The following is a 16,370-nucleotide window of genomic DNA, read 5'->3' as shown; positions in this document are numbered from 1 at the left end:
GTTACTGGTGTTTTACACCTAAATGTACTTGTGATTCACTACATAATGAAATAAAATGTGATTCAGGCAAAAGGCATTCTGTTGCATTTGATTTATTCTGCCTTACATTGTGTAATACTAGTATATACTGTTCAAAAGTTTGGGGTTAGTAAGATTTTTCTTTTTTTAAAGAAATGTATTCTTTTAGTCAAAAAGGACATTAATTTCATCAAAACTGACATTTACATTGATATAAAATATATTTTTCAAATAAATTTGAAATGTCTATTCAAAGTATCCTGAAAAAAAAAAAAAAAAAAAATATTCAGCAGCACAATTGTTTTCAAAATTAACAAAAAATATTTCTTAAGCACCAAATCAGTAAATGATTCCTGAAGTATTATGTGACACTAAATACTGGAGTAACGGCTGCTGAAAATTCAGCTTTGCCGTCACAGGAATAAATCTTTTTACTGTATTTTTTGATGGAGCATAGTAGAGTGTGAGAAATGTCTCTCAAAAACAAAAAAAAACAAAAAAACTTAATGACTTTTGAAAGAGCTTTTGGACAAAATGTCACTTCAAAGAATTGCTGATGTTGAAATTTTAGATCAGATGAGACATTTTTCAGATAGGCTGTATTGTGTAGCAGGAGGAGGAAGAAGGGATACTTTAATTTAGTGCTGGATTTCTTGCAGGATGTGAACAACACATTGTCAGAATTCATTTGGTGTCCTTGTACTTCACTCTGCAGATTTTTCTCGTCTCTTTTGCAGTCCTATTTACCCTTGAGTATTTAACTTTCTGTATCCCAAAACATTCTGCCCTGAAACAGGCCTGGGGCCTGTACCATAAAGCTGGATTAGCTGGCTAGCCAGGTAAGTTTCAGATTAGTTTGTGCCAATCCTGGGTTTTAGGTACCATGAAAGTAACTTGGCTTTTAGTGGTGTTCATCGCCATAGTAACTTACGCTCCACGGCTAACCTGCTCCGGGGCAGGTTATGTTCTGGGTTAGAGATCTCAAACTGAAATTGGACCAATCAGACGTAAGCTAAGTGACACTGACACACCCAACACAATAAAGTCACTCCCCCAGTTTCTCTTCCTCTAAATTAAAGGTCATTATATAGTAAAAACAAATATTTAACAATGAAATTGTCTGGTTTTAATGATAATATAATTTATATATGATTTGTATAATTATATGATCTATATTTTTATTAATCCATTACACACATGCAAATTTAGTGTAACAGTAGTTATTAAGCACTTAGTTTCAATGAATATTAATATATATAGATCATATGTAATATAGGCCTAAATAAGGTGTAAATATACTCTTTAAAAATTACTACATTTGACCTTGTTTAAGTCTCTATCGCTATATATTATCAACTAACTTCACAACTTTCACTTGCACTGATAGAGAAAGATAATTTATTTGTCCTCTTTCACAGACAAGTATTTTCCATTAGTGTAAATGCATTTAAATTCTTCATTTTCAGCGAGAGTTTTGAATCACGCTGGCTCTCTTGCGAGAAGTGAATCACAGTTTATTTATGTTGCAAGGCATGTGATTGGCTGTTTGCCACTGATGTCACGGATTCATGTGCACGCGCTCCACAAACTCAGGATCAAAGCCTGAGTTGACAGAGAAAGTTGATGATCAGCATCATGGTACCAACAAAGCCCGATTGGAGTGGTTTGGTTTTGTCAACTTGAAACTAATCCTATTACCCTGAGTTTGTTCATCTACCATCATGGTACAGGCCCCTGAAGGATCCCTATACAATGTTTATAAACTACTACTAAGTTACTACTAATAATTTACTACTATTCTTCCAGTATCTTGAATCTTTGGTCATTTGTTCCTCGTTTAAATGTTTTTAAATTTTAATGTAGTTGAGGTATTGGGAAATTATCTTTGTTATCTGCACATAATAACAGTTTCTATAAATGATCACCATTTTTTGTTGTTGTTCTTTTGCACATTTTATTCACTGAGAAATGTTTGTATATTTTGTTATTATGGGATAAAAAAAAAAAAAAACACAAACACAGAGATGTAACCAAGTTTCCCAGTATAGCCAATCAGCAGGGTCCCAGGAAATGAGAAAAGGAGTCAAAATGACCACAATGAATTGCTATGTTGGCTAAAAGAATAGATTTTGTAAGGTGAGAGAAAGTTTTCCAACAGCGAAACTCACAGATCAGGAATTAATATGTCACTCACCTGGAGCTTCTGGCAGTTCTGCAGGCATTTTTCCACTTCCATCCTCACGTCCAAGTGCTTCCTGTTGCTTACCACACTTGCTTTTGGCAATACAGAGAACAGACACCATCTCTATTTGATGTCATCTAACAAAAACTTCAGTGTAACATGGTTCGCAAATATGGGAAGAAGGAGGCGGGAACCGGCGAACATTCAACAAAACTTTAATTCAAAATAAACGAATACAAAACGAAAGTAATGCCGGCAGATCCTCGCGGACGTCTGCCTGCCACACAAACATAATAAAACATAAAATAAACTCCAGGCCTGGTCCTGTCTCGTCCTTCATTGTCGTCGCTCCTCTTTTTATGCTTCCGGAGCTCCTTCGTGAGAGACTCAAGGCCGGTGCGCCTCCCAGGTGGAGCTCATTAACTCTCGCGCCGTTCCCTCACGGCTCTCGCCCGCCCTGGTCGCCACATTCAGATTCATGATGATGAACCAAATTCTTGCATAATTTGCAACTTGCAGGTCAGCACCCGAAGAAACGGGGAAAACTGTAATACACATGGCATAGGAGGTTGGTCTGAAAAAAGTGTTACAGTCGACATGAAATGTAAGTTTCGATAATCTTTTCTTCCCTGTTGTGACATATATCTGAGTGAAACGGCTTCTCAAACAAGAAAAATGTAGGACGGGAATTGATTTTGTCCATTGGGAATTGGTTGGATGGTTGTGGTGTTGCTGTGATCTCATGTGTGTGACAGGTTGTCCCGCCCTCACGCCAAAAACTCGTCATTAGAGAAGAGATGTCACTACGAAAGGGAGGGGAAGGTATTTTGATTAAAGATTACGAGGGCACATGAATTAAAAAATAATGATGTGAATGGATAATTTATAATAAACACTCTAATATTCCATCAAATAGGAAATGTCCATTTTAATTTCATGGTGAGGCTTCAGTAGTCTGCAGTCTGTGTATGCTAATATGATAGTTCTGAATTTACATGACAAAGACCATCCTAATAAGGTGGCCTAAAACCTCTTGCAGGCCTACTTTGATAAGCTTAACTACCTAATTGCAATAAATGAATGATTTATTCTTAATGGTGTTGAATATTAATTTAAAAAGAAATCTATGACCAATCATTTATACGGCTGAATGCATACGTGCATGGATGAATCACTGAATATTGTTCATTTCATTTGCATGAGGATAACCTCTGCTTCTTCTTCATCTGCCATGTGTTATTTAATATTATTTCAACCAACACTACTTCTTTTTCTTGATGGGTTTGAGAATTGTGGTGGTATTCATGGACTGGCACTAACTGCCATATACTTGGGTAAAGTTGGTTTTATATTCGCACATTCGGACATCCGTATTCAATAGCCTTGCTAATCACACTACATTGGACATTCAGTGGACATTCACAAGTAAATATGCCATTAAAACAATACTTGCCTATTTTGATCGACTGTGAAAAATGTTGTAAGTTGACAATCGTTGGTTGTCAATATCATGTCGCTGCTTAAAATTCGCAAACATTAATTTATTGCACATTTACTGGAAAGTCTCAATTTATCAGAAGTCCGAATGTGCGAATATAAAACCAACTTTACCCAAGTGTGCCATATTAGGCTCTTTGTTGTTTTCCTTGTATATATTCTCTTTGTCTGACATTATTAGCAAGCATTCCATTAGCATTTGAAGGCCACTTTTCTAATGTTTCTAATTCATAACAGCATTTTCCCACCTCATAAATATAAGGTACAAAATATCTTTCCATTTTGAGATGCAGAAAAGTTCAAGACTTGATTATTGTAATGCACTTTTGGCTGGATGCCCCACTATCTCCATAAATAAGCTGTAGCTTAAAATATTTAAAATATGATCATATCAGTCCAATACTCTCACACAAATGCAAAAGCACCCTTTTTATTTATTCTACACTGAAGACTTCCCATAGTCTGTTTTTAACCTGCTACAGCTCCCTGTCTAGAATCTATTGTTTCTTTTCTTTTCACTATTACTTTAATACATCTTTAGAGACATTAATTTTTTCCATTCCTTTTCTTTACACACCTTGGGACACCCAGATATCCCTCAAACCTTGCACTGTCTGTCTTTAGCCAAATTCACAAAAAATGTGTTCAAATGCATGATGAAAGATTTTTTGTTTTTGGGTGAACTGACTGAACTAGTCTGCAATATATAAAATAAACAGAAACTGGTTTCCAGTCTTCTCAATTTCATTTTGAAAATACAGGTAGTATGTCGTAACCTTGCAGCTCAATTCCACATCATGTATGCCCAGAGACATGAGCAAACAACACTGTATTTGTTCATGTAAATTTCTCTCAAGCCTACTGTATCCCTCTCTCTTTTCAAACAAAATATGAACATTATACAACAGTCTCTTGATAGTGAGCATCTAGAGAAGCGATGCTTTCGATGTTTTGATGAATGAGATGATGAATTATGTACAACAGACATTATTTTCTAAAAGTGACCCCTCAGATAAATAATTGGAGTATATCTGCTCATACTTAAACCCTTTTACACTTTTCACTTACAACATTATTAATGGGCATTCTATATTCATTCACTTCAGTGCATAACAGACTCTGGTATATTCACAGACTCATAATGCTCAATTTTCTATCTAAACCTGATTGAACTTCATGTATAGCAGTCTTTCCTTGATGAGATGGCTTTCATTCTCATTCTGAAGGTAAAGGATCTTCATCATATAAGAATGATGTTTTTTAATGAACACACAGAGCATCCCGATAAAACTTAGGAATGGGTTTTATTTGAAATATTTACTAGAACATGACATAAATAATAATATTAATTAAAAAAAACAGCAGATATCAGCTTGAAAAGCTATACAGGTGCTCAAAGAACATAATTAGTTACCAAATAATATTAATTGTTAAATATAGCCAAAAGCAGTATTCAACAGGGTGTCCAAGCAAATTGGAAATAAGAATAGATAATTACTACAACTGCCAAGTGAATCCTAAAATACAGAAATAAAATAAAATAATGGTTTGAATTCAAATGAAAAGAGTCTTTGTATCTGCCATTATGAATGATTAGCTATTTCCTGCTATTTTGTTATTAACCTAAGACTCTTGTGTGCATCAGAGGCATATCAATCTTATTAAGAGAACATTATTATATGATTACACAGTAGATCATTTAAATGCTGTCATAGGAAAAAAGCACTTATTCCAGGGGTGGCAAAGTCCGGCCTGTGGGATGAATTTCAAACGGTACGCAGCTTGTCTATTAAAATAAATTATATGTGACCCGCCACGCATAATTTACAAATTATGCAGTTTCACAAGGCAACAGCAATAGATTTTATGCCAGGTGTAGCAGTAAACCAAGATAACCGATAGCACTGCCATTTATGAGAACGTATGAGAAATATTAAACGCACCAAAACGGAATTAAACAGCGGTATCCAGTGAGAATCTCTGATACAAAACTTAAATGTCTTTCTAGTTTAAAGCCAGATGAATCAGGCCAACATTCTCAACAACACTGACGTGGAAACATTGAGCCAGTTAGAAGGCTTTTCAATCCACAAATCACCAACATTTACCATGGATTTTCTGTACTAACACTAACTGCAACCATGGTATTGTGGCATACAGTGGTGCTCAGAATTATTGGCACCCTTGGTAGATATGATCAAAGATGGCTGTAAAAATAAATCTGCATTGTTTATCCTTTTGATCTTTAATTCATAAACTTAGCAAAAATCTAACCTTTCATTGAAGCAAAAGAATTGAAAGTGGGGAGAAAGTCACATTATGAAATAAATGTTTATATCCAAAACAATTATTGGCACCCTTTTATTCAATAGTTTTTGCAACCTCCTTTTGCCAAGAAAACAGTTCTGATTCGTCTTCTATAATGCCTGATGAGTTTGGAGAACACCTGACAAGAGATCAGAGGCCATTCCTTCATACAGAATCTCTCCAGAACCTTCAGATTCCCAGCTCCATGTTGGTGCTTCTTCTCTTCAGTTCACTCCACTCATTTTCTTTAGGGTTCAGGTCAGGGAATTGGAAAGACCATGGCAGAAGCTTCATTTTGTGCTCAGCGACACATTTTTGTGTTGGTTTTGATGTTTGTTTTGGATCATTGTCCTGATGGAAGATCCAACCATGGCTCATTATAGGATTTCTAGCAGAAGCAGTCAGGTTTTGATTTTTTATCTGTTGATATTTGGTAGAATCCATGATACCATATATCTGAACAAGATGTCCAGGACTTCCAGCAGAAAAATAGTCCCACAACATTAAAGATCCAGCAGTATATTTAACCGTGGACATGGGGCACTTTTTATCCATGTGTGCACCAAACCCATCTGGTGGGTTTGCTGCCAAAAAGCTCTTTTTTTTAGTTTCATCTGACCATAGAAGCCGGTCCCATTTGAAGTTCCAATCATGTCTGACAACTATATACTAGAGATATAGGAAACCTCCTGAACAACTTGTGGGGATGTAGGTGCTGTTTGATAATTTTTTTATCGCTTTCTGAGACTCAAGACTCAACTAATCTCTGCAATTCTCCAACTGTGATCCTTGGAGAGTCTTTGGCCACTCAAACTCTTCTCCTCACCACGCATTAGGAGGATTTAGACACATGTCCTCTTCCAGGCAGATTTGTAACATCTTTAGTTGATTGGAACTTCTCAATTATTGCCCTGATAGTGGAAATGGGGATTTTCAATGCTTTAGCTATTTTCTTACAGCTACTTTCTATATTGTGAAGCTCAGCAATCTTTTGCTGCACATCAGAACTATATTCTTTGGTTTTACTCATTGTGATGAATGATTAAGCGAATTTGGCCTTTGTGTTTCCTCATGTTTATACTCCTGTGGAACAGGAAGTCATGGCTGGACAATTTCATGTTTATGATCACCCTGGTGTGCTAAAAAAATGTAAATATGACTGGGAATATACTTCAAAGATTGGAGATTGGAGACTAGAGATTTTGGATATAAACATTTATTTCATAATGTGAGTTTCCCCCCACTTTCAATTCTTTTCCTTCAATGAAAGGTTAGATTTTTACTCATTTTATGAATTAAAGATCAAAAGGATAAACAATGCTTATTTATTTTTACAGTCATCTTTGATCATATTTACCAAGGGTGCCAATGTCACGTAAATAATGACGGATGCAATAGCAAGTTAATCTCTTTTATTAAGAGCTTCACACACAGATGGTCAGTCACAGATAACACAACGAACACAGCAGGAGAGTGGTGACGCAGGGACCTCGATGGGCGATGAGAGTCCAGATGAATGGTGACTGGTGAAGTGCGTCCGTGAAACAGTGCCGTGTAATCCGTGGGTGAAATCCAGAGAACAATCCAAACGAGGAAACAGGAAACAGGAAACAACGACGAGAAATCCAGTCCAAGGAACAAACAACACGAGCAAACACGAGACAACAACACCAGGACTCCAAACAACGATCTGACAAACATGAGACGAAAGACAAGGCGTTATATAGGCAGGTGTAATTGCAAACAGCTGCCGCTGATCAGATAATCAGCGGCGACGCCCACACAAACAATCAGGTGACACACTACAGAACACACAGACACCAGAATGAGACAGCGGATTCATGAACCGTGACAGTACCCTCCCTCCTAGGAACGCCTCACGGCGTTCCCAGAGCTCCTTACCTGTCGATTGTAATCATCGATGAGGGAGTGATCCAGGATGTCCCTGGCAGGAACTTAACTTCTCTCCTCCGGACCGTAACCTTCCCAGTCCACCAAGTACTGGAATCCGCGTCCCCTCCGCCTAGAGTCCAGAATGCGATTGACCGAATAAGTAGGTTCCCCATCTACGAGTCGCGGCGGTGGAGGAACCGGAGTAGGCGGATTAAGATGAGAGTGAAAAACAGGTTTAATTTTGGAAACATGAAAGGCGGGATGAATCCTCCTGTACGCTGGAGGTAATTTGAGTCGGACTGCCACCGGACTAATGATTTTGGTGACAGGGAACGGGCCGATGAATTTAGGAGCTAATTTATTGGCAACGGAGCGGAGCGGAATGTTCTTAGTAGAAAGCCACACTTTTTGACCAACGACGTATACGGGAGGCTTCGACCGGTGGCGATCAGTCTTAGCCTTGGTGCGCGCCCTCACCTGCAGCAGAGTCTCACGGGCTCTGCTCCAAGTGCGGTGGCACCTCTGGACAAAGGTGTGAGCGGAGGGGACCGCGACTTCAGATTCCAGACTGGGAAACACAGGTGGCTGGTAACCTACACTACATTCAAACGGAGAGAGGCCCGTAGAAGACACTGGTAATGAATTATGTGCGTACTCAATCATAGAGAGTTGTTGGCTCCAGGAGGAAGGATTCTTAGACGCCAAACATCGCAACATTCGCTCCAAATCCTGGTTGGCTCTCTCGGTCTGCCCATTGGTCTGGGGATGGAACCCAGAGGAAAGACTGACAGTCGCCCCCAGCAGTCTACAAAACTCTTGCCAAAATTTGGACACAAATTGGGGACCCCTGTCGGACACCACATCTATCGGGAGGCCATGTAACCGAAAAATGTGGTCTACGACGGTAACCGCTGTCTCCTTAGCAGAGGGTAATTTGGTTAAGGGAACAAAATGAGTCGCCTTCGAGAACCGGTCCACCACGGTCAAAACGACCGTGTACCCCTGGGAGGGTGGGAGGGCGGTAACGAAATCTAGCGCAATGTGGGACCAAGGTCTCGAAGGGACAGACAGCGGTTGGAGTAACCCATCTGGAGGTCGATTGGAAGTCTTGCCAGTGGCGCAAACCGAGCAAGCCAAAACAAAACTGTGAATGTCACGAGCCATAGCTGGCCACCAGAATCGTTGCTTAACCAAAAACCTGGTCCGATTAACCCCTGGATGACAAGCCACGTTGGAACAATGACCCCATTTGATAACGCAGGACCTTAACTTCTCCGGCACAAACAAACGGTTCGGTGGGCATCCGGGCGGAGGCGTTACCCCTTCTAAGGCCGACAGGACCTTCGATTCGACCTCCCATGTAAGAGTGGAGACCACTAATGTCTCGGGAAGAATACACTCGGGAGTAGACGGGCGTTCGGAAGGATCAAAAATGCGAGATAAAGAATCGGGCTTGATGTTTTTGGAGCCCGGGCGTTACGATAGAGAAAAATCAAAACGTCCGAAAAAAAGTGCCCACCGAGCCTGCCTGGAGTTAAGTCTTTTAGCCGATCGAATATACTCAAGGTTCTTATGATCTGTCCATACGATAAAGGGTACCCCCGAACCCTCCAACCAATGAGGCCACTCTTCCAACGCTAATTTGACTGCCAACAACTCTCTATTACCAATGTCATAGTTGCGTTCGGCTGGAGATAAACGATGGGAAAAATACGCGCAAGGATGCATCTTATCGTCCGTGGGAGAACGCTGGGATAGTACTGCACCTACCCCCACCTCTGACGTGTCGACCTCCACCACGAACTGACGCAAAGGATCAGGGGCAATGAGAATGGGAGCCGAAACGAAGCGACTCTTCAGTTTGGCAAATGCAGCTTCCGCTGCATCTGACCACCTGAAGGTCGTTCTGGGGGAGGTCAAGGCGGTCAGAGGTGCGGCTAGTTGGCTGAAATTGCGAATAAAACGCCGGTAAAAATTGGCGAATCCCAGAAACCTCTGTAGGGCCTTACGGGAATCTGGACTTGGCCAATCCACCACAGCCTTAACCTTGTCAGGATCCATGCGAACTCCCTCAGACGAGACGATGTACCCTAGAAAAGAAACAGACTGTGCATGAAACTTGCATTTCTCCGCCTTGACAAAAAGCCCATTCTCTAACAGACGCTGAAGCACTCGTCTGACGTGTTGAACATGTTCCTGGAGAGACGAGGAAAATATCAATATGTCATCCAGGTAGACATAAATGAACTGATCGACCATGTCTCTCAACACGTCATTGACGAGTGCCTGGAAGACCGCTGGACTGTTGGACAGCCCGAAGGGCATGACCAAGTATTCAAAGTGTCCTCTAGGGGTGTTAAACGCGGTCTTCCATTCATCCCCCTTCCTGATGCGAACCAAATGATAAGCGTTCCTTAAGTCCAATTTAGTGAAAACGGATGCTCCCTGCAACCTCTCAAAGGCTGAAGACATCAACGGCAAAGGATAAGTATTCTTTACCGTGATGTTGTTCAGCCCTCGGTAATCAATGCAAGGTCGCAGAGACCCATCCTTCTTCCCCACAAAAAAGAACCCCACCCCCGCTGGAGAAGAGGAAGGGCGGATGAATTTCGCTGCCAGAGAATCAGAAATATATTTCTCCATGGCCTCCCTCTCGGGAGCAGACAGAGAGTATAGTTTGCCTTTAGGCGGAGACTTACCGGGTACTAAATCTATGGCACAGTCATAGGGACGATGTGGAGGGAGAGAAGCAGCCCGGGACTTACTGAACACTTCCCTCAGGTCTTGATACTCTGCGGGCACATTAGACAAATCCACCGCCTCCTCCTGTAACACAGAAACAGACACAGTGGGACAAGCAGACAACAGACAAGACCTGTGACAAAGAGTGCTCCACTCGGTGATGGTGTGCTGCTGCCAGTCAATCCGAGGGTTGTGTTTGGTGAGCCAGGGGTGTCCGAGAACGACAGGTGCCTGAGGTGAGTCCATGAGGAGAAACTGAATGTCTTCATTGTGATTGCCAGAGGAGATGAGAGTAACGTAGTCCGTAGAGTGGGAGATGCTGGGAAGTCGTTGTCCATTGAGTGCGTCGACAGTGATCAGGCGGGTGAGTGGGATGATGGGTAAACTGTTAAGTTAACTGTTAAGTTCTTGTGCAAAGTTGGTGTCCATGAAGTTCCCCTCAGCCCCGGAGTCGATGAGTGCCTGGCAGGTGATGTTGTGAGTCGCCCGTCTCAGTCTTACCGGGAGGAGGGTGGATGGTGAGGACTTCTCGGCGGAGATCCCACCCGATAGTAGCCTCAGATTTACTACCGGGCTTGATCTTTTACTGGGCAAGACCTGAGGAAGTGACCTGATGCTCCGCAGTAGAGGCATAAGCCTTGGGATCTCCGCCTTTCTCTCTCCTCCCGGGAAAGCCGAGCTCTCCCTACCTGCATGGGTTCGGGATCTATAGAGGAGCCGACCGTGTCCGCTGTATTGGCCAACCGGCCCTCCGCTCCATGAGGCTTAGCGTTAGCAGATTCTAGACGTTCCAGCCTCTGAAGTCGAGCATCCACTCGCAGCGCGAGATCGATGAGTCCGTTGAGTGTCTGAGGAAGATCCAAGACATAGATTTCTCGATGGACACGGTCGGCCAACCCATGCAGGAACACATCCCACTGCGCCTCCTCGTTCCAGCGGCACTCCGCCGCGAGAGTGCGAAACTCGATGGAATATTCTGCGACCGTGCGGTTACCCTGCTTAAGTTCGGTGAGTTGTCGGGCAGCGTCCTTGCCAGCCACCGCACGGTCGAACACTCTCCTCATCTCGGTGGCGAGTGCCTGGAACGAGGCGCAGCATGGATCCTGGTTCTCCCACACCGCCGTTCCCCACAATGCTGCCTTCCCTGTCAGGAGCGTGATCACAAAAGCCACCTTGGATTCCTCCCTCTCGAAGGTGCGTGGCTGCAACGAGAAATGTAAGGAACACTTGTTCAAGAACGCTCTACAAAAGTTCGGCTCACCGGCATAAGTCTGAGGAACAGGAAGGCGTGGTTCTGGCTGATCCCACCGCTCCAGCGGCGTGGGGGGAATCGGCGGTGGGGGTGGCGCAGTGGGAGCTCGAAGCTGTTGAAGTTGCTGGGAGAGCTCAGACACCTGCGTCACCAGCGCTTGAACAGCGCGTCCGGTGGAAGAGATACTCTCCTGCTGTTGGTCCATGCGGGAAATGCTGTGGTTGATGAACTCCGTCAAAGCTGCTGAGCTTGCTGCATCCATAGTTGGTCAGATCGTTCTGTCACGTAAATAATGACGGATGCAATAGCAAGTTAATCTCTTTTATTAAGAGCTTCACACACAGATGGTCAGTCACAGATAACACAACGAACACAGCAGGAGAGTGGTGACGCAGGGACTTCGATGGGCGATGAGAGTCCAGATGAATGGTGACTGGTGAAGTGCGTCCGTGAAACAGTGCCGTGTAATCCGTGGGTGAAATCCAGAGAACAATCCAAACGAGGAAACAGGAAACAGGAAACAACGACGAGAAATCCAGTCCAAGGAACAAACAACACGAGCAAACACGAGACAACAACACCAGGACTCCAAACAACGATCTGACAAACATGAGACGAAAGACAAGGCGTTATATAGGCAGGTGTAATTGCAAACAGCTGCCGCTGATCAGATAATCAGCGGCGACGCCCACACAAACAATCAGGTGACACACTACAGAACACACAGACACCAGAATGAGACAGCGGATTCATGAACCGTGACAGCCAATAATTCTGAGCACCACCGTAAATGTGGGATATTCATTTCTAATTTTATTATATTACTAATGTATACATGTATTAAATGTATAATGAAATTTAGGCCAGATTACAGACATTTTTGGTATAAGCTTGTTCATTTGTATTTGCATTAAATGTGTTAATAGACCAAGTGCCATAAAGCCATTCTAGATACCACAGAAACCATACGGTCCAGCCCACAGGTGTGTCCACACAACATTGAATCTGGCCCCCTTTAAAAAAAAGTTTGGACACCCCTGACATTTCTGGTTTTTAAACTAGAAACTCCAACCAATCCCATATTTTTTGTATTTTGTATTTTGTATTTGTTTGTATTTGTATCTGGCTCATTCCCACAGATGTCCTACAGAGTCTTCAGCCTGCATGACTCTTTATTCAATAACAATACTCAGCTAGATGTCCAGTTTGTAACCAGGAGGGTTATTACTGGGAAATGTAGAAAAATAATCATGTCACCGGTAGGCTGCTAAATAAAGATGACACGCTGCGTATTCACAAATCTGTCTCCTGTTTACATTCCAGCTCCCGTTCTTCTGTCTGCCAAGAGAAGACCCAGAATGCTGTTTGTGTAAAGAGACTCTGCAGGAACAATATACTGAAGAACAGAGTTCGGTTTGTTATTGTGTTACTATGGTGACAAAGTCACTGCTGTGCTTTTCCACAGCCATACTGAGCAAAAACCCAGGCATATGCAGCATTTTTGAAAATCAAAAATTACCACTTGTATAAAAACCAATGTAAAAATAAATGTTTGTTTTGACAAGAATCATCCAATGAAGAATAAACCTCAACAACAATGCCTAAGGAAAAATTTAGAAGATTTTTTTTCCCCCCCAATTACAATCCAATTACAGAAGTTAACAGCTCATTGAAGGGGAACATCAGTGAATTATGGCTTAAATTTCTTACACAAAGTTTTCAAGGGCTTCAAAAGACTTGAGTCTTATGGACCATTTTATGATACTTTTATGGAGCTCTTCTTGCATTTAATTGTATGTAATAATGACTAGTACATTTCTTCTGAATTTCTGTATTTGTGCTCCATTGCAGAAAGAAAGTCATATGACAGAATGCCAATATTCATTATTGGATATTCCTTTAAACTTAAAACGCACAGTCCAGACCACTTACTGGAACTTCTTACCAGAAATAGGAAAGAATCTCAGGACTGGGAACTGATGGACAGTTAGATAAATGTAGGCTATACCTGAGATCTGGAGACAGCAATGTTGATAACAATCAGCCATCATCGAACGCAGTGCACTATAACGCATAAGACTCCTGACCGTGTGGGTATGGCCATCTTTCCCTGTGGCCTGTAATCACAGCAGCCATTGATGTTTGGGTCTCACACAGATTCCCATCAGTGATATCCTGACCTCCGAGTGGTAAGAGAGAACACAATGAGACCGCATGAGTCAGCTTCAAACCCACTGAGTTATCATTTATCTGTCTTATTGATCGTCACAGTACAGCACATGCGTGCGTATGTTTGTTTCAGATAAGGAGCAATGTTCAGTAAAGAGCTTTTCCCCCAGTAGGTTCCTGTTTTTTTTTTATTTATTTTTTTTTTTTATCTCATGGGGAATATAGTATTCCTCTGGGTTTGTATGGTCAGGCTACGTCTGAGTGAGAAAGTGAGCGAGTCAAAGGAAGAGACAGAGGCTGTCTGCTCTATTTTTAACCTATTCAAAATCGTCAGCACGGTGAAAATAGCTGGCATTAGTAAGGAATGGCCAGGGTAATACAGCAGCAAAGTAAATCCGCACTTCTGGCTGCCTCAGACCTGTGCTCTAGTCCCAGCAGCTTACGATTCCATCCACTGTAACCAAAGGCTATGTTTTACATTTTTGCTGTTCAGTCAAGTGTGATAAGGCATGAAGCCTCAATATTTCATTCATGCTTGGGTCCAGTTCTAAGTTGTAAGATAGGCCATAGGTCTCTCAGGGTAGGCAGTACAAGTGGTTGTTCTAACAAAAAAAGCACTAAACGTACTATGATAATGGGTTATTTGTTCTGTACAGTTTTCTTTAAAAGTATAATTAATACAAATTTTTTCTATACTCTTTATTTCTTTCTGTATTTTATAATATAATGTATGCAAAACTACTTTGTCTGAAGAAAAGAGCACCATCATTTTCATAAAAGTGGTTTAAAATAGAGATCACGACTCTCCCATGATTCTGAATAGACAACTCAACAACATTCGGATAAAATTTTAATTGCTGAAGTCTATTGAATTTTTTTTAATTATGTTGAGTTGAGTTATTTTTAAAAAATCAGTTTGAATGAATGATTCAATGACTCGCTCATAAAGAATTCACTTGTTTCATTACTGGATGAATCAGCTTTTTTGAACAAATCTCTGGAATAAATGATTCAATGACAAATACATTTTTAAGAGTCATTTGTCGCCACCTACAGGTGTATCCTATACATGACAACTGCTCTCTCTGGGTCAGTGGCAGCAGGAATAGAGAACGAGATCTTTTAATGATTGATCGTGCACTGCATATATATATATATATATATATATATATATATATATATATATATATATATATATATATATATATAACGGGAGCTATATAGGCCTATATAAAGTTACAGCGGGAGTTCAAGTCTCTCCTGCCTACCCCATCACAGAAAATCAGTAGACCCCCTAAAGCGTACGGTGGGTTTTGTGGGGGGTAATAGAGAATGAATAGGGAAAAGTCACGTGAGAGGAGGCAGTGCCTCCATCACGCCATGACTGGATATGGTTTGTGCGATAAATCCCGCCTCTTGTTTACGTGTGCGTTCCGCACGTCTGAATAAATAAAATGACGGCGTCAATGGGAAGACTAATTAAAAAGTAAGTAAACAGCTCACCCACTTAGATATATCACCTTTTATGTCACGTCAAATTCAAACGTAAAAAGACCTGAAAACATGACTGTGGGGTTTTAAGTGAGCAATCAGCTTGGTCAAATTAAAGATAGCCTAAATCTTCGTGTCTGTGGCAGTGTTTACCGAGCATGACTGATGATCCGAAATAAGTTGACTATTAAAAAGAACAGCAGAAAATCAATACACAAATAATATATATTGTTTAACCCTCTATGGTAGCCTACGTTGTTGCCTCCAGGCAACATAGTCTATTTTAGTTTGTTTAATTGTAAAATTAGACTTTTAAATGAACTTTTAAAAAATAAATAAATTAAAAATGAATTAAAATGTTTATTGGTATTGTTATAATGTCCAAATTTAAGCAGGCAAAAACATTGATATCATATTGCCTACCACAGAGGGTTAAATTAAATCTGCCTCTAGTTATTATTTTGGAATAAATGTAAAAATGCTTAACACAAACTTCATAAAAACTGCGAGGTCATTGTTTGCCTCCTTATTTCAGTACACCACTGCATGCCACTGAATGAATATATATATATATATATATATATATATATATATATATATATCAAAAAGTACACAGACCTAAAAGTATAAATTAACTATTATCATACTTAATTATATATTTTTTCTATATTAATGAAATAAAATTAAACTATGCAAAACAAATAGTTCACCTCTCCAGGTATCATTCATATCCGTGTCAGAAATGGTGCGATATGAGTGTACTAAGGATAATACAAAAGTTTGTTGAAATCTCTAACCATAAGTATGAGCTGTAAAAAA

Source organism: Megalobrama amblycephala, linkage group LG8 (assembly GCF_018812025.1).
Source record: "Megalobrama amblycephala isolate DHTTF-2021 linkage group LG8, ASM1881202v1, whole genome shotgun sequence".
Classification (NCBI taxonomy): domain Eukaryota; kingdom Metazoa; phylum Chordata; class Actinopteri; order Cypriniformes; family Xenocyprididae; genus Megalobrama; species Megalobrama amblycephala.
The sequence above is the reverse complement of the archived record's forward strand: the minus strand, read 5'-3'. Positions refer to the sequence as shown.